Genomic DNA, 17,818 nt, shown 5'->3' with positions numbered 1-17,818 from the left:
GATGAGGACTTGAATGCCGCAGTCGCCTGGCCCTGGGCATCCTGCCCTGGCCTCGGGGAGGAGCCGCATCCTGCAGAGCTGGAAGGAGGGCGAGGGAGTTCTGCCCAAGCCACCAGGCTGAGTCTCTGCAGTTCCTGCCAGGGGAAGGCCTACAGCGGCTGCTGGGAGCAGGAGAAGGTTACGGGGACAAAGCCTAGTGCAGCACTTGGGGAGGACTCCAGCTGCAGTGCCTGCGACGGGGCTGGTGCTGCAGGCTCAGGGAAGCCCTCCAAGAGGCAGGATGAGGAGAGTGGGTGAGGAGTAGGGGCAGAGGCACCCTAGGGACCTGGATCCTTGCACACCTGGTATGGAGACCATGGGGAGGGTGCCTAGCACAAGACCTGGCCAGCTTTTGTCACGGTGGCTGTGGGTATTATCAGTGCAGTCAGGCAGGCTATACGGAGCTCAGCTGCTGGGGACGGGACGTTGCTAGCTGCCGTAGGGTGACATCCCCAGTTTGATGGCCACCCTCTACTGAGCAGGTCTCTCATGTGAGCCCTGTGCCAAGCACTGCATGCATGCACACAGCAGATTTGTTTTTTTTTTTCTTTTCAGATGAAGTCTGGTTCTGTCATCTAGGCTAGAGTACAGTGGTGTGATCATAGCTCAGTGTAACCTCCAACTCCTGGGCTCAAGCGATCCTCCCACTTCAGCCTCCAAAAGTATTGGGATTATAGGCGTGAGCCATTGTGCCTGGCCTGGCCTGTTGGAACCTTAATTGGCTCATCTACAAAATGGGGACACTCAACCTCTGTCCCATTGGCCTCCTGATGGTTTTCTCAAGGTCTTCTGTGACTGATCTGAAGGACTTTTGTGACTGTCAAGGGCTGTCCCACTATCAGACGTTGCTTTTATTTGTATGGAGCTGGGCACACAGTTTATGCTCTATAAACCTTGCAAGGTGGCTCACGCCTGTAATCCCAACACTTTCAGACACCAAGGTAGGAGGATCGCTTGAGCCTAGGAGTTCAAGACCAGCCTGGGCAACACAGCGAGACCCCATCTCTACAAAAAAATTTAAAAATGAGTCGGGTGTGGCAGCTTGCACCTATATAGTCCAAGCTACATGGGAGGCTGCGGCGGGAGGATCGTTTGAGCCCAGGAGTTCAAGGTTGCAGTGAGCTATGATTGTGCCACTGCACTCCAGCCTGGGTGACAGAGTGAGACCCTGTCTCAAAGAAAAAAAAAAAACCTCACAAAATAGTTGTTGGCTTTTCCCCTTCATTATGAAAAAGTACATGTTTGGCCAGGCGCAGTGGCTCACACCTGTAATCCTAGCACTCTGGGAGGCCGAGGCGAGTGGATTGCTCAAGGTCAGGAGTTCGAGACCAGCCTGAGCAAGAGCAAGACCCCGTCTCTACCAAAAATAGAAAAAATTAGCCAGGCATGGGGGCTCATGCCTATAGTCCCAGCTACTCAGGAGGCTGAGACAGAAGGATCGCTTGAGCCCAGGAGTTTGAGGTTGCTATGAGCTAGTCTGATGCCACGGCACTGTAGCCAGGGCAACAGAGTGAGACTGTCTCAAAAAAAAAAAAAAAAAATGAAAAGAACAAGTACATGTTCACTGTGGAAAATTTAGGAAATGTATATAAGCAAAAAAGAATATAAAAGTTATCCATGATACCACCTCTCCTAACATTTGTGTCTTTTTTCTGTGTATGTCTATGTCTTTTAGAACTGGAATTACACTGTATATTCTGGGCTTTTGTTTATTAATTTTTAAAAATTGAAGTAAAATTCACATATCATAACAGTATTCATTGTAAAGGGCACCCTTTAGTGGCATTCAGGACATTGACAACGTTTTGGAACCATCACCTCTATCTAGTTCTGAAATGTACACATCACCCCAAAGGAAACCCTGCACCCGTTAGTGGTCACTCCCTGCTCCCCTCCTCCCCCACCCCCTGGCAGTCCCTTTCTGTCTTATGGATTTATTTGCTCTGGACATTCCATAGGAAAGGAATCATAACATTTGTCCTTTTGTGTCTGAGTTTTATCACTTAGCGTAACGCCCTCAAGATTCATCCAGGTTGTAGCACATTCTGTTTTGGAATTTGCCTTTTTCTTTTTTTAAAAACAAAAACGTGGGGAAACATCTCTCCATGGCAGTAAGTCATGTTAATGTTATTGCTCCTCAGGCACGTTCCAGTCTGCGGTGTGGCCGGACTGCGTGGGCAAACTGTCCAGAGCGCTGTGTGAGCTAAGGTAGGGGCCGCATCCTCCCGGGCCAGCGGGTCCTGCCTCTCCCGTGGGCATCAGGCCCCGACGCCAGCTCTTCCCTTGTCAGCATACATCCAGGCCACGTCACACAGTTGCTCACGTGTCTGTGTAAGCTGGATGGCTGCTCGCCTGGCTGTGGGGGGCAGCACCCCCACTGCCCATCCTGCACGTGGCCGAGGCCCACCTAGACCCCTGGTCCTGCGGACTCCACATCAGGCACGTGCACGAGAACCTGGACTTCAGGTAGGAGCCTGCCTACCTGCCCCTCCCCTGTGGCCAGCCTCTCCACATCCTGCACGTGGGGAGACCCAGTGCTCCTGGTGCCAATTCTCGTTGTTCTCCTTCGGAACCTTGAGAGGTGGACACCACCCCGGGGTGATGGAGGCGGCTCAGGTATGCTGAGCGCCCGCACCATGTTGGGTCCTTTGCACGTCGGGAAGCCTTACTTGCAGCTTCACCGGGTAGGTTCTGTTATTACCTCCACTTTACAGATGGGGAAACTAAGGCATGGAGAAGTAAGAGTCATGGACCTATGTCATAGGACTTCAAAGTGGCAGAGGCTGTCTCTACTTGGTGGGGTGTGTGGGCAGCTAGCAGCAGTTCAGTGTGGAGGGCAGACCATCTTCAGTGGGGTGGGGTTGGCTCCAGGAGGGATGGCAGAGGGATGAGGCTGGATGGGGGACAGGGCTGTGTTTGGAGAGACTGTGAAGCCACAGAGGGGACTTTGCACCTTGTCCAGGGTTCCTGGGAGCTGTGACACAGTTGTGAGCAGGAGAGGGATGTAACCAGAGCTCCAGTAAAGGGCTCCCTCCTTTGGCCTTGAAGGTGTGGAGGCCAGCGGCAGAGGAGCCAGGGAGGCAGGGTCCCCGTGAGCCTGGCCCGGTGCCTCTGCAGCGGGCAGGCCAGCGTGGCTAGAGGGAAGCGAGCCACCGGCAGTCATCTAAGATGTGGGTGGAGGGGACTAGAACCAGGTCCAGCGCAGTAAAGAGTTAGGATTTTACTTACCATCCACAGGTGGTCACAGTCCCAGTGTCACCCCAGCAGGGCCCAGTAGATACGAATAATGATCATGACATGACGGCTACAATGGGGAGCTTCCATCAAACTTACTATGTGCCAGGCACTGTTCCAAGCACTCAGATTGTCTCAGTTAACCCTCCCATAACCCTGCCTAGTAGGCCCGTGTAGTGTCCTCCAGTGAGGACAGAGGCACAGGGAGGTGAAGTGTGACTGGTCCGAGGCCACAGGGCTGGTCAGTGGCGGAGTCTGGGTTCAGGGCCACGCTCTCGCCACGCCCCTGTCTGCCTTGCTCGCTAGATGGTACCAATTACTTACCAAGGGCTCCCTCTGAGCTGCTGCAGCAGCATCAGTCAGCCAAGTTGGCAGAAGAAACTAGAAATTTAAAAGCAGAAAATGAAAAACAACACAGAACAATTGCAACAGATCTTCAAGATGCAGAAAGGTGGAGGAATCTGCCGGCTGACCAGCGTGTGGGGAAACGCAGCGACCAGCGGTTCCTCGTTCAACCCTCCTTCCTCCCGGCTGTTCTCAGGTGAGGCTCTCCCTTTCCTCCATCTCAATCCCAGGTAGGTCTGTGTCCCCTACGCCCTGCTTGGTGGCTGTAGAGCCCCCTCTCTCTCCAGTGCTCAGGATGTTGTGCTGTCGTGGCCCGTGTGAGACAGGGAGCACCGTTCCCGGGAGAAGATGGTCGAGGAACCCACTGGCGCTGCTGCTACTACTACAGTGGCTTCCCCGAGATGGCAACTCTGTGCAGCCCCACTGGACCCTTCTGCCACCACACACCTCACCTCCCTCCCAGCCCAGGTCATACAGGTGGCTGCAGCTGGGGCCAGGGGGTTGGTGCGGACACAGGAGGTGGGTGCCACCAGTCCACCTCCCCCGAGCTGCACTCTGAGCCCACTGGTCTTTATTCACTTAGCCCCTCACAGCACCAGACCCTGAGCTTCCAGCCACTAAGATGGGAGCACACAGTGACATGGGAGGGACAGGCACACACAGCTCCAGATGCCTGTTAACAGCCAGGCTTTGAAAACAGCCTGACAGATGCAGGTTCAGTTGCTCTATCCCTTACTAACCCCGTCACCAAAGGGTTTGCCGAGCACCTATTATTAAATCACACCCCGTCGTGAGTGGTGTGATGAAATCTCAAGCCATCCAGTTCCATCCCACTGGGGACATGCATCCTCCCTTTGCCCAGAGGATCCACATTGTCTACACTGCCCACCCACGAGTCACTTAGTAGCCGTGTCAGCTATCAGACTGACTGTTCTAGCATCACAGTGCTCATGTTCGAGTAACCGTTACTTAATAATGGCCCCAGAGTGCAAAGGTACTGAAGCTAGTAATTCGGATATGCCAAAAGGAAGCCCTAACATGCTTTCTTTGAATGAAAAAGTGAAAGTTTTCAACTTAATAAGGAGAGAGAAATCATATGCTGAGGTTGCTGCGATCCATGGTAAGAATGAATCTTCTATCTGTGAAATTGTGAAACAGTACATTATTATATTAATAGTTCTATGCTGTTGTTGATCTCTTACTGTCCCTAATTTATAAATTAAGCTTTATTGTGGTGTGTATGTGTACAGGAGAAAACATAGCATATACAGGGTTCAGCACCGCCTGTGGTTTCAGGCATCCACTGAAGGTCTTAGAACGTGTGCCTGGTGGGTCGGGGGCTGTGGTACTCTCTCGTTCTCCTGCCCCCACCCAGCCCTGTCACCACTGCCACCCACGTGTGTCTCATCCCCTCTCCTGGATCCACCTGTTACTTTCCTCATCCTTAGTCCTGGTCTCTGGGCAGAATTTCAGGTTTACCTGTCCATCTGGATGTCCCACCCACAAGTCCCTCCTCATCACTGAGCCCCCAAGCCATTCTTTGTTTTTCTTATTTTGTTTATTCTTTATTTCTTATTTTATTTTTTATTTTTATTTTTTTCTGAGACAGAGTCTCACTCTGTTGCCCAGGCTAGAGTGCTGTGGCGTCAGCCTAGCTCACAGCAACCTCTAGCTCCTGGGTTCAAGCAATCTTTCTGCCTCAGCCTCCCAAGTAGCTGGGACTACAGCCATGCGCCACCATGCCTGGCTAATTTTTCTATATATTTTTAGTTGGCCAGTTAATTTCTTTCTATTTTTAGTAGAGATGGGGGTCTCGCTGTTGCTCAGGCTGGTTTCGAACTCCTGACCTTGAGCAATCCTCCCGCCTTGGCCTCCCAGAGTGCTAGGATTACAGGTGTGAGCCACCACACCTGGCCCCAAACCATTCTTTGATCCATTAAGTAGATGTCTCATGGGCACCCGCTGGGCTAGCTCTTGGGGGACATTGGCAAGCCATAGCAATGAAACAACACAGTCTGTGCCCTGGCGGGGTGTACCTTCTTCTGCATACTTGCTCATGGATTCAGTCAGCAAACACTTCTCGTGCGCGGGAAGGGAAGATGTCATCTGTATCCTCGAGGAGCCCTGAATAGGCAGAGGCTGTACTGAATGACAGCTAAGCGTGCAGGCTTTGGAACCAGGCAGCCAGGTTCTGCCTCTTGCCTGCCGTGTGACCTAGGGTGAGTCCCTTCCTGCCCTGAGCCTGTTTCCTGCCTGTAATACAGGGAGAGTAATGGTCCCTACTTTGTAGAGTGGTTGTGGAAATGAAAGGAGGTAATGTTTGTAAAGACACAACTCAGTGCCTGGCAGGTACTAACCCTCAGTAAATGGTGGTTGTGATTCATACCGCAAACCTGAAATCACTGCGGGGGTGGGAAGGGCCGTTCCAGGCGGATCAATGCTCAGAGTGATGGGGGAGTTCAAGGAGGGGGCAGCAATACTTCCCTGGAGGAGTCAGGCACAATGGCGCACGCCTGTATTCCCAGTTATGCCGGAGGCTGAGGTGGGAGGATCCCTTGAGCGCAGGAGTTCGGGGCTGCAGTAAGCTGTGATCGTGCCTGTGCATAGCTGCTGCACTCCAGCCTGGGCAACATGGCAAGACCCCATCTCAGAAAAGCAAGTTTCCTGGAGGAGATGCAGCTGAGGCAAGCCTAGAGGAACTGGCAGGCATTAGCAAGTTTCATAGGGGCAAAGGCAGAAGGGTGTGAACGACATGAGCAATTCAACAGGGAGGCCCCTCGGCTGGCGCTCAGGGAAGGAGGGGGGAGCAGGGGAGAGGCTGTAGAGGTCAGCAGGGAATGGGGCCAGCTTGGAGAGCCAGGCAGGGCAGGGTGCAGGAGCGGCTGGCTGTGGCCAGATGGCTGCATTGAGGGCTGCCCCTGCCCGGAGGCTGGATCAAGGGGGTTGGGAGAGCTGGGGGTGGGAGGGTAGAGAAGAGGCAACTGCCTGCAGCCATGCCCCACCCTGGGGAGGCACAGAGCGGGCCAGGGACCTCAGCACCTTTGGGTCCTAACCTTGGTGGGGCCTTGTCACCGAGCTTCAAGCCACACCCTCGAGAGCAGCTCAGCATCACACCTGCATCCCTGGACCCGCCTCTAGCACCTGGGTGGTGCTGCCCAGGTGGCTCGGGAAAGTGGGTATTGGCTGGGGATGGATGATCATGATAGCACCAGGCTATGCTCACATGTCTCCGTGGTGTCCCCATATTGGCCTCAGGAAGTTGGGACTATTATTCTACTTGGTTTACAGAAAAGGAAACTGAGGCTCGGGAGACCTTTTCCAAGGTTCCAAAACCACTGAGTGCTGGCAGGCAGAACCAGGACCCTGTTGGGGGACTCTCAGTTCCACTGAGTGGCCCTGAGCCCTTCAAGTCCAAACACCACATCTGGACAAGGGACCCAGTCCCGTGTGGTGGTTCATTCCTCAGTCCTCATGTGCCTGGCTCTGCCAGGCATTGCAGAGGCTGCACGAGGTGTGCAGGCGACAGCCCCTCCACTCCCTGGGACACCACCCTGACTCTAGGTGCAAAGGACAGCAGCTTCAGTGGCAGCCTGGAGGTGGAGACCAAGGATACTGCCAGCCCTGCCCCTCGGGGCAGACACTGCTGCTCAAGGACCCGACTCGGATGCCAGCAACATCCTCTAAGACCAGCGTCTGCTTGGTACCCAGGCAGGTGGGGGGTTACTGGGTGAGGGGCGGGGGTGGGGGGCCAGAGCTCAGGGGAACCGAAGTAATGTCTTCCAAAGGGCCGCCCGTGGAGGTCACCGAGGGTTCCATTATCTAGTGGGTTTAGGAGGCTGGAAGCTGAGGTTCCAGGTAAGTGTGTGGTGGGCGTTCCCGGCCTGGCCTGAGTTGGGTCATTCTGCCACTCTGTGTCCCTGCCTTGCAGTCCCGCCTCTGGAGCATCTGCAGTGGGTCATCCCTACTCCGGCCCCCTAGGCCCCAGCCCTGTGGTGCTCCCGCCCCCAGTGGGCTGGAGCAGCTGTGCGTGCCTCTGGAGCTGTGCCCCGCCCGCAGAAGGCAGGGAGCAGAGGGGGCGAGGGCGGGGCTCCCCAGGCCGGCCAGCCTGCAGCAGCAAGCTTTTCTTCCCCTCTGAGTGCACAGTCGTGACCACAGCTGTGTTCAGCATAGGCGTCACTGTGTCACTTGGCATTTGCACATTTGGGTTTTTGCCCACTTCTCCCAACTGGATAATGGGGAGGGGACCATTATCACCTGCACTGTGCAGACGAGGGAACAAACCTCCGTTTGCTCAGGGAAGGCAAGTGACTTGCCCCAAGTCACACAGCCAGGCCAGGTCTTTTACGTCTGACATGCTGCTGTACAGTGACCAGCCCGGGAAGGGTTCTCTTCCTGTCCCCACCCGCAGCTGGGGCCTGGCCGGGGCCAAGGCGGACGTCATCCCTATACTTCCCTGCAATAGCCACGGCCGTTATTGGGAACTGCCCTGGGCTGGGCACTGTGCCATGTGCTCCACGTTTGCTAACACATTAAATCCTCCCAGCAACTTCCAAGGGGAGAGATTGTCCCCACTTTACAGAGGTGAGAAAGGAGGCACCAGCAGGCTAAGAAACTTGCTTAATGTCACATGGCTAGAACCAGCATTGCAGCCCAGAGCTGCTTTTTCTTTTTTAAAATTGAGATATAGGCCAGGTGCGGTGGCTCATGCCTGTAATCCCAACACTTTGGGAGGCCAAGGTGGGAGGCTCACTTGAGGCCAGGAGTTTGAGACCAGCCTGGGCAACATAGCAAGACTCTGTCTCTATGTAAAAAAAAAAATTAGCCAGGTGTGGTGGCATATGCCTATACTCCCAGCTACTCAGGAGGCTGAAGAGGGAGGATTGCTTGAGGCCAGAAGCTCTAGGTTACAGTGAGCTATGATCATGCTACTGTACTCCAGCCTAGAGTAAGACCCTCTCTAAAAAACAATTTTAAAAAGAGAAGAAATAATACGGACCTCTCAAGGCCCAGGGGCTGCCAGGGCCTCCTGTCCCACACCTCAGGGGTTGGGGCTTGGACTCAGGGTATAAGAATATGGAGTTTTCCTCAGAGATGCGCCCACTAACCCATTCCTTAATGTTGACAGTGATGATGGCTTTAACAGTAATTATAGTAATACTATTATTGTGAACACTCAAAACAGGGCCAGCCTGGGGGGGCGTGGAGGGAGGTGCTCTGCCCACTGGTCTAGTTGGTTCCTATTTCTGAGCACCTACTGTGCACCCAGTCTCCACTGAGCCCCCTGGGGGGGGAGTCGGGCTTACAGAATAAGAATCACATCCTCCCCCCTCACATTTATTATGTCATAGCAACCTCATAATAGCACCTTCTAGGTAGCTCTCTTTTTCTTTTTTTTTTTTTTTGAGACAGTCTCACTCTGTTGCCCAGGCTGGAGTGCTATGGCGTCAGCCTAGCTCACAGCAACCTCCATCTCCTAGGCTCAAGCAATCCTCCTGCCTCAGCCTCCCGAGTAGCTGGGACTACAGGCATGCGCCACCATGCCCGGCTAATTTTTTCTATATATTCTTAGTTGGCCAATTAATTTCTTTCTACTTTTAGTAGAGACGGGGGTCTTGCTCTTGCTCAGGCTGGTCTCGAACTCGTGACCTCGAGCGATCCTCTTAGCTTCGGCCTCCCAGAGTGCTAGGATTACAGGTGTGAGCCACCGTGCCCAGCCAGTAGCTCTCATTTTTACACGAGTAAACTGAGGCCCAGAGAGGTGAAGTGACTTGCCCAAGGTCACACAGCCACTAACTGAAACCTTGGTCTGTATGATGCTCAAACCTGGGCCTGCTGGCAAGGCCCTGTGGAGACATGCCTTCTGGGAGCCTTCCACACCCACACTTTGACCTCACAGACGGGCAGCGTCTGTTGGCAGGGCATGCTCCTGGGAGGCCAGGTCTGGCACAAAGTCCACAAATATTTATCCAAAAGAATGAAGCAACGAATGAAAATTCCCTAGTTTTGTTTCAGGCAGAGAGGACCGAGGTACCCCTTCATCTCTGGGTCCTCGGAGCCTCCCACCCCCTGGAGCAAGGACAACCAGCATATTTGTTCACTCATTGGACAACTGACAGGGGATGTGAGACAGGAGCGTGCTCGAGTGAGTGTGGTTCTGGTTGAGGCCCGAGCAGAACGGGCTGCATCAGGCCCTTCCTTAGCGGTGGTCAGGGAATCGGGGAGGTGTTCCCTGGAGCAGAGATGGAGGACAGTTAGCAGGCTGGCTGAGTGTGCACTTTGGACTAGACAGTCCTGGGTTCAAATGCCTTCTGTGTCACCTACTACTTTAGTGACTCGACGGAGATTGTGTGGGAAGCTCCTGGCACCGGGCACGTGGCATCCGCCTGTGGGCAAGGGTGATGAAAGGAAAGCCACGGCTGACAGCAGAAGAGCAAACATGGGTGACAACAGCTTGGTCACCTGGGAGCTCAGGATGGTTCCCGAGACCAGGGCTGGGGGGCTGAAGTGCGAGTATCGCCGGGCCTTGCAGGGGGTGCTGAGAGCATTTGGTGAGGAGCAAACAGGAAGCTCATGGGGGCAGAGGCTGCTGGCAGGTGAGGGGGGAATGCCTGGTGAGGGCCTGGTGGGCTGCTTTCTGTGTACCAGGCTGTCCTGTGGTGTGGCAGTGGCGACCTGGCCTGCCATGAAATCAGAGTCCTGGTCCCAGGCAAGGTATCCCCTCCTGCTACCACGGGGGCTTACCCAGAGGGTGCAGAACCCAGGCTGTGGAATCAAATGAACTGTGGTTCAAGTTCCGGCCACAGACAAGGATGCATTCAGTGTGGAGCAATGACTGGTGTCTGCAGCGTGCGCCCTGTGCACCGGGCGTGGTGCATGGCAGCACTGCAGAGTGGGCGTCAGAGGAGACAGGCACAGACAGGGCAAGTGATTTGCTCAGGATCACACAGCAGAAATGGCGGAATGTCTACTAAGTGAAGTATCTCAAGAATGGAAAAGCAAGTACCACATATACTCACCAGAAAATTGGTATTAACGGATCAACACCTAAGTGGACATATAGGAATAACATTTATCGGGTGTCGGGTGGGTGGGAGGGGGGAGGAGGGGATGGGTATATATAAACATAACGAGTGAGATGTGCAGTGTTTGGGGGATGGTCACGCTTGAAGCTCTGCCTTGATGGGGGAGGGGAGCATGGGCAATATACGTAACCTTAACATTTGTACCCCCATAATATGCTCAAATAAAAAAAATGGCGGAATGTGGGTCCAGCCAGATCCATGTGATTCTGGGCTGGGCTCTTCCCAGCTGTTGTATCTTCCTCCCAGCTCAGCTCCTTTTCAACCATACAAGCCTTATGTGTTCTCAGCTGTGGAAGAGGGGTGGCAGCCGTGCCTCTCCTGTGGGGTTATTGTGCATACTAAGGGAGACAGTGCAATTAAATGATTTCTGCATGGAGTCTGGCACATGGTGAGTTCTTGGTGAATGGCACCGCCATCATCACCATTGTTACTAGTACTAGCTGGAAATCACCTGAGTGATGGATCATCCAATCCAGTCCCCTTGTATAGATGGGGAGTCTGGGGTCAGTGGATCACAGCTGGTCAGAAATCCTCATGAGGCTGAGGCCTACCAATGCCAGCCTCCTCACCACCCCCAGTGGGGCTTCCAGGTGGCATTAACTAGCTCTGTGCTCCAGCTGCCCAAGGTGCAGCACAGGCAGCTGCAGCACCAAGAGTTCCTATAGGTGCAGCTGGCTGTCCTGCACAGAGAATTTGCCCTGCTTAGGTTGGAGACCCCTCGAGCATGCCAGCCCCCCCCAAGTCCTGGGCACCCTGGCACCCATAGGGTCATCACTGCCTTCTTGAATGTGGTGTCAGAGCCCCAGCCGGAAGCCCAGCTCACACACGCCTCTTTACCCAACTTAAACCCAAGTTTAAGTAGAAACTTAAGCAGGGGCCCAGTCTGGATGCTGAAATCCAAACCCCAATCCCAGGGAGCATATAATCCCATGCTGATAGGGGTGGGGAGGGTCCCAGAGTCCCATCACCAGTTTTGTGGTGGGGCATCCCAGGATGCCCCAGTTCCAAGATGCCCCCTTACCAAAGTACCTGATTTTTATGTCAGATGTTGGGTTTCCTTTTGTTTGGCCCATGGGTTGGCAGGTAACTGCAGCCTTTTGTCATTAGTGCTAGCTTAGGGAAAGTCTGTCCTCCTCCAGCTGCTGATAGCTACAGGGCACTAAGGAAAGCTGACTCTGAGCAGGTCCCGTTGGGAGGACCTGATGCTGATGGGTTTGGAGGCCTTGGGCACTATGGACCTGCCTCTTCTGAATCAAGGCATCCCCCCTTACTTAGGGTTCAAGCAGAGAAACAGACCCCAGGACGTGCAGAGGAAGGGATTTGTCCTGGGTGTTCAAATTTACATGATTGTGGGAGCTGCTCAGGCAGTTTCAGGAAGGCTGTTGCCCTTGAGTGTGATGCTGGAGCTTGAAGTCACAGGGTAGGCGATCTGGAGGGAAAAGAGATGGAGAGCGGAGGACAGCAAGAACATACTGGAATCCATTAGGCAGGAGCAGGAGCCCACGTGGATGGGCTGATGTCTGTGTCTGTGTCTGTTCTTGCTGCTGCTGGACTTGGTGTGTCTGGGTGTCTTGAAGAAGCAAGGCCCTTGCTCGTGGAGCTAAACACACACACACACACACACACACACACACACACAGGACCTGGGAGTTGGGGACACTGAAGGCTGATCGCAGGGAGTGTGGAGCCGTTGAAGACCTGCCTTGGCTTCATACCCACACAGTGAGCCTGTCACTCAGCTTCCATGCATGCAAGATACACAGACAGCTGTTGTTTCACCTCTGCCCCCGAATCTTGCACATGAATCTCCCTCTGCAGCCCAGCCAGGGAATGGCATTCTGAGAAATGTTGTTCAGCCTAGCCAAAGCAACTCTACAAATCCACCCCAGCACCGAAGCCTCTATCGCAATCTTTCCGTTTATGTGGATTTCTCAGTTGCCTTCCGTCCTGCTGCCCTCCGTAACTCCCCTTAGCAGTTAGGGAAAAGAGCGTGGGCCCTGGAGGCCCACAGACCTGGGCTCAGACTCTCCATCTACTATTTACTAACTGAGCTTTATGCCTCAGTTTCTCCATCTGTAACGTGGGCATGGTAATACACAGTTTGTAGAGGTTAACATAAGTATTAAAGATACTTTAAAGCATATAAGATACCCAGGATGGTATGTTTCAGTAACCTAGTTAGTTTTAACCTGAAGAAAGCATAATTGATGAATTGAATCTGTACTTAATAAAATTATAATTGCATTGTAATTTCTATGCATATAGGTAATCCATCTAGGTAGATAAATATATGTATACACACATGCACAGTAAACTCTTACCCAGCCTGCTGAGTGCAGGCTGCTCAGTTAGACAGATTTGCTGGTTAATAAGAGTCAGCAAATGTTCTCATCAAATCTTAGAGCTCTGGAAGGATCTACAGAGATTTTCTAGGATACAAGTTCCTAACCTGGTTTTCAAAAACCTGTAAATGCCCAAATTCTGATTTCTCATAGAAAAAGAATGTCTTAGTCCATTTTGTGCTGCTATAACAGAATACCTGAGACTGATAACTTACAAGGAACAGAAATTTATTTTCTCACAGTTTTGGAGGCTGGAAAGTACAACATCAAGGTGCTAGCATCTGGCAAGAGAGTGAGAAAGAGCACAAAAGGAGGCTGAACTTGCTGTTTTATAATAGCACCAGTCCCACCTGTGAGAATAAACGCTGACAACCTAATCACCTCTTAAAGGTCCCACCTCTTTTTTTTTTTTTGAGACAGTCTCACTTTGTTGCTCAGGCTAGAGTGAGTGCCATGGCATCAGCCTAGCTCACAGCAACCTCACACTCCTGGGCTCAAGCAATCCTTCTGCCTCAGCCTCCCGAGTAGCTGGGACTACAGGCATGCGCCACCATGCCCGGCTAATTTTTTGTATATATATGTTTTAGTTGGTCAATTAATTTCTTTCTGTTTTTAGTAGAGACGGGGTCTTGCTCAGGCTGGTTTCGAACTCTTGACCTTGAGCGATCCTCTTGCCTGGGCCTCCCAGAGTGCTAGGATTACAGGTGTGAGCCATCACACCTGGCCTGAGACCATAGTTCTTATTAGATTCTTGAAGGGGCTTCTCTGTGATGCTTAAAAGGTTACCAAGTGACCTAATACAACCCTTTCATTTTAAAGATCTTTAATCTTTACATATATGTCAATCTTTCATTTTATGGCAGGCAGAATTCTAAAATGACCCTTGTCTAATTCCCTTCCCTTTGAGTGTGGGTGGAACCTTCGAACAGAATGAGATATAGACCGGGTGTGGTGGCTCACGCCTGTAATCCTAGCACTCTGGGAGGCTGAGGCGGGCGGATTGCTCAAGGTCAGGAGTTCGAAACCAGCCTGAGCAAGAGCTGAGCATGGTGGCACATGCCTGTAGTCCCAGCTATTCAGGAGGCTGAGGCAGGAGGACTGCTTGAGCCCAGGAGTTGGAGGTTGCTGTGAGCTAGGCTGATGCCATGGCACTCTAGCTCAGTCAACAGAGTGAGACTCTGTCTCAAAAAAAAAAAAAAAAAAGGGTAGTTTATCCAGGTGCACCCAACCGAATTACATAGGCCCTTCCTTTAAAGGCAAAGTGTTTGCTTCAGCTGGTAGCAGAAGAGGAAGTGTAGAAGTGGAAGCATGAGAGGCATTTGATGGAGGGGCCATGGCGCAAGGACCTGAGGGTCGCCTCACAGGGGTACCTGGCTGCTAGCTGGCAGGAGACCTCAGGCTAAGAACCACAAGGAAATGAGACATTCCACAATCAGTAAGCTCAGGGGAGAACCCAGAGAAGGTAGGAGCACTGGCTAACACCTTGTTTTCAGCCCAAAGAACAAAGAACCTAATCATGCCATGTTGAACTTCTGGCCTACAGAACTGTGAACCAATACATGAATGTTATTTATTTATTTTTTTTTGAGACAAAGTCTCACTTTGTTGCCCAGGCTAGAGTGAGTGCCATGGCATCAGCCTAGCTCACAGCAACCTCAAACTCCTGGGCTCAAGCAATCCTTCTGCCTCAGCCTCCTGAGTAGCTGGGACTACAGGCATGCGCCACCATGCCCGGCTAGTTTATTCTATACATATTAGTTGGCCAATTAATTTCTTTCTATTTATAGTAGAGACGGGGTCTTGCTCTTGCTCAGGCTGGTTTTTTTTTTTTTTTTTTTTTTGTTTTTTTTTTTTTTTTGAGACAGAGTCTCACTTTGTTGCCCAGGCTAGAGTGAGTGCCGTGGCGTCAGCCTAGCTCACAGCAACCTCAATCTCCTGGGCTTGAGTGATCCTTCTGCCTCAGCCTCCCGAGTAGCTGGGACTACAGGCATGCGCCACCATGCCCGGCTAATATTTTTATATATATATCAGTTGGCCAATTAATTTCTTTCTATTTATAGTAGAGACGGGGTCTCGCTCTTGCTCAGGCTGGTTTTGAACTCCTGACCTTGAGCAATCCGCCCGCCTCGGCCTACCACTCAGGCTGGTTTTGAACTCCTGACCTCAAGCAGTCTGCCCACCTTGGCCTCCCAGAATGCTAGGATTACAGGTGTGAGCCACCGTGCCCAGCCCATGAATGTTATTTTAATCTGCTAAATTTATAATTTATTACACAACAATAGGAAACAAATATAGATTTGCTGTGAGGTTGTCATATGTTTATTATTTTAATCCTATAGAAAAGTTATTTAATATAGCAGTTCCACTTTATGGATGAAGTGGACCAGAGAAGTACAGCATCCCTCTCAAGATCAAATAGCCATTTAATTCTGGGAGAGCCCCAGAAGCAGGCCCGTGAATTCCTAGACAGGGCTCCTGGCTGCTCCCAGTCTGCCATTAGGATTTTCATAAGGGTTGAAAGGTAACAAAGGGTACCTATGACTCAAATGTACTGGAATGTGGATTTGTCATTCTCCAGTGATTCTTGGTCGGGCATAGCCCAAACCGCTGCTTTCATGGTCTGGACATGGAAGATGTCAGTGGCAGGATGGGGACTGCCTACCTACGGACACAACCAGGGAGATGCTATAAATGCAAATCAACAATTTTATTTGTAAAGTTTTTTGGTTTTGTCTCTAAGTTTTAATTTATTCTGATAAATAATTTAGTCAAATGGTTTAATGTTTTACAGATTCACCTCTGTCCACCAAGAAGGCCTAGAAGCAATCACACCCCGTAGCAATGAGCACACCACACTCTCAGCTCTTGGTTTCTAAATATCATTCTCCAAGAAAAGTAAGCAGGGGCTATTTGGAAGAATGGTTGACTTCCGTGCTACAGCAGGAAGCATACAAGATGAACCTGGACCTTTAGTACTTTTTAAGTACTTAAAAGGTACTGAAAAATACTGAAGTATGGAAGATAAACCTGGAAATACTTAAAAGAAATGATGAAGGCTTGTTGAAAGGAGCCAGCCAGAAGAAATTCGCAATGGCCAAAGCTGGAACAAATGAGAGTGAAAAAAATAATGATAGAGTTGGATTATAACTAAGAATAAAATATTCATGAGTTCATATGGATATAAATAAATAATCGAGTAAATGAATTAATGGGCAAGAAGAAGCAACTCTTACCTCCAGTAGAATTACAATTAGTAAATGTAGAAGGAATGAGGGAAATAGAAAATCATCATTAGGCAAACACCACAGTAATAGTTGTTACAGGCAGGAACCACTGAAGAATGCTAAACTTAGGGGACAAAATATGATAAGAAATAGGATTTTTCATAGTCTCGCAATGTCTCCCCACAAGACATTTATTAGTTACAAAGCAAATGTGACAACTTTACACTGGAGAAACATGGCAGATGCCACCTCAACAAAGTGACTATTGTTGACATCACAAGTAATAAGAAATCAGATATTGTGGCCAGACGTGGTGGCTCACACCTGTAATCCTAGCATTCTGGGAGGCCGAGGTGGGTAGATTGTTTAAGCCTAGGAGTTGGAGACCAGCCTGAGTAAGAGCAAGACCCCATCTCTACTAAAAATAGAAAGAAATTAATTGGCCAACTAAGAATATATAGAAAAAATTAGCCAGGCATGGTGGTGCATGCCTGTAGTCCCAGCTAGTCGGGAGGCTGAGGCAGGAGGATTGCTTGAGCCCAGGAGTTGGAGGTTGCTGTGAGCTAGGCTGATGCCATGGCACTCTAGCCTGGACAACACAGTGAGACTCTGTGTCAAAAAAAAAAAAAAGAAAGAAAGAAATCAAGTATTGAGTATCCTTTAATATGATGCGTTGAGAAGGGCACATACGTCACTTTTGTGGTACTGCCAAAAATGCCTAAAATTGAAGAATCAAACTGAGACTGAGAAACTATCACATACCAGAGGAAACTGCTATGGTTTGAAGGTGTCCTCCCCTCAAAGTTCGTGCGTTGGAAACTTAATCTCCAGTGCAACAGTGTTGGGAGGTGGGACTTAATGAGAGATGTTTAGGTCATGAGGGCTCCACCATCATGACTGCGTTCATGTCAACTATAAGAGTGCTCAAAGCTACAAGTTTGATCTCTTGCTTTTGCTCTCTTGTCTACGTTACGCCTTCTGCCATGTTATGATGCAGCCCCCCAATCTTGGACTTCCAGCCTCCAGAACCATGAGCCAAATACATTTCTGTTCTTTATAAATGACCCAGCCTGTGGTGTTCTGTTATGGCAGCAGAAAATGGACTAAGACAGAGACTACAGAGACAGGATGAGGAAATGCAATGGGGATCCTAAAACAGAAAAAGGAAATGAGTGTGAAAACTGGGAAAATTTGAATAAAGTCTATACTTTAGTTAATAGTATTTTATCAATGGTTTTGATTCCTGGTTAGGAAAGATGCTAACATTAGGGGAATCTGGGTGAGGAATAGATGGGAACTCTTTCTACTATTTTTTGTAACTTTTCTGTAAGTCTGAAATTATTGCAAAAAAAATAAAAAGTTTAATATAAATTTACAGATTCCAAAGAAAATGTAGTGAAAACTCTCCTTCCTTCCCCTGATCTTCAGCCACCCAGGTCCCTTCCCCCAAGGAGATCAATGCTATCAGTTCCTTCTGTTTCCTTCCAGATTAGTCTATGTATATGCAGCAAACAGTATTGATTGTTAATTACATTGTTTTTCTAAGTTTGTC

The 17,818-nt window shown here is 50.6% G+C and overlaps 1 long non-coding RNA gene across 4 annotated transcripts in view; it reads left to right on the top strand.

Annotated features, from left to right (window-relative positions):
* LOC105870908 (uncharacterized) overlaps positions 1-17,478 on the top strand; it is a 30,684-nt gene extending 13,206 nt beyond the window's left edge. The window contains exons 3-5 of one of the 4 annotated variants that reach the window (XR_012914274.1): positions 2,181-3,814; positions 3,906-4,137; positions 15,834-17,478. This is a non-coding gene — a long non-coding RNA (uncharacterized LOC105870908). Of the gene's footprint in view, positions 1-2,180; positions 3,815-3,905; positions 4,855-15,833 lie in introns of those variants that run through there. The other 3 variants (XR_012914276.1, XR_012914275.1, XR_012914273.1) reach the window with 3 other exon arrangements.
* Positions 17,479-17,818: the final 340 nt, after the last annotated feature.

This window comes from Microcebus murinus, chromosome 22 (genome assembly GCF_040939455.1).
Source record: "Microcebus murinus isolate Inina chromosome 22, M.murinus_Inina_mat1.0, whole genome shotgun sequence".
NCBI lineage: Eukaryota > Metazoa > Chordata > Mammalia > Primates > Cheirogaleidae > Microcebus > Microcebus murinus.
The sequence above is the reverse complement of the archived record's forward strand: the minus strand, read 5'-3'. Positions and strand labels throughout refer to the sequence as shown.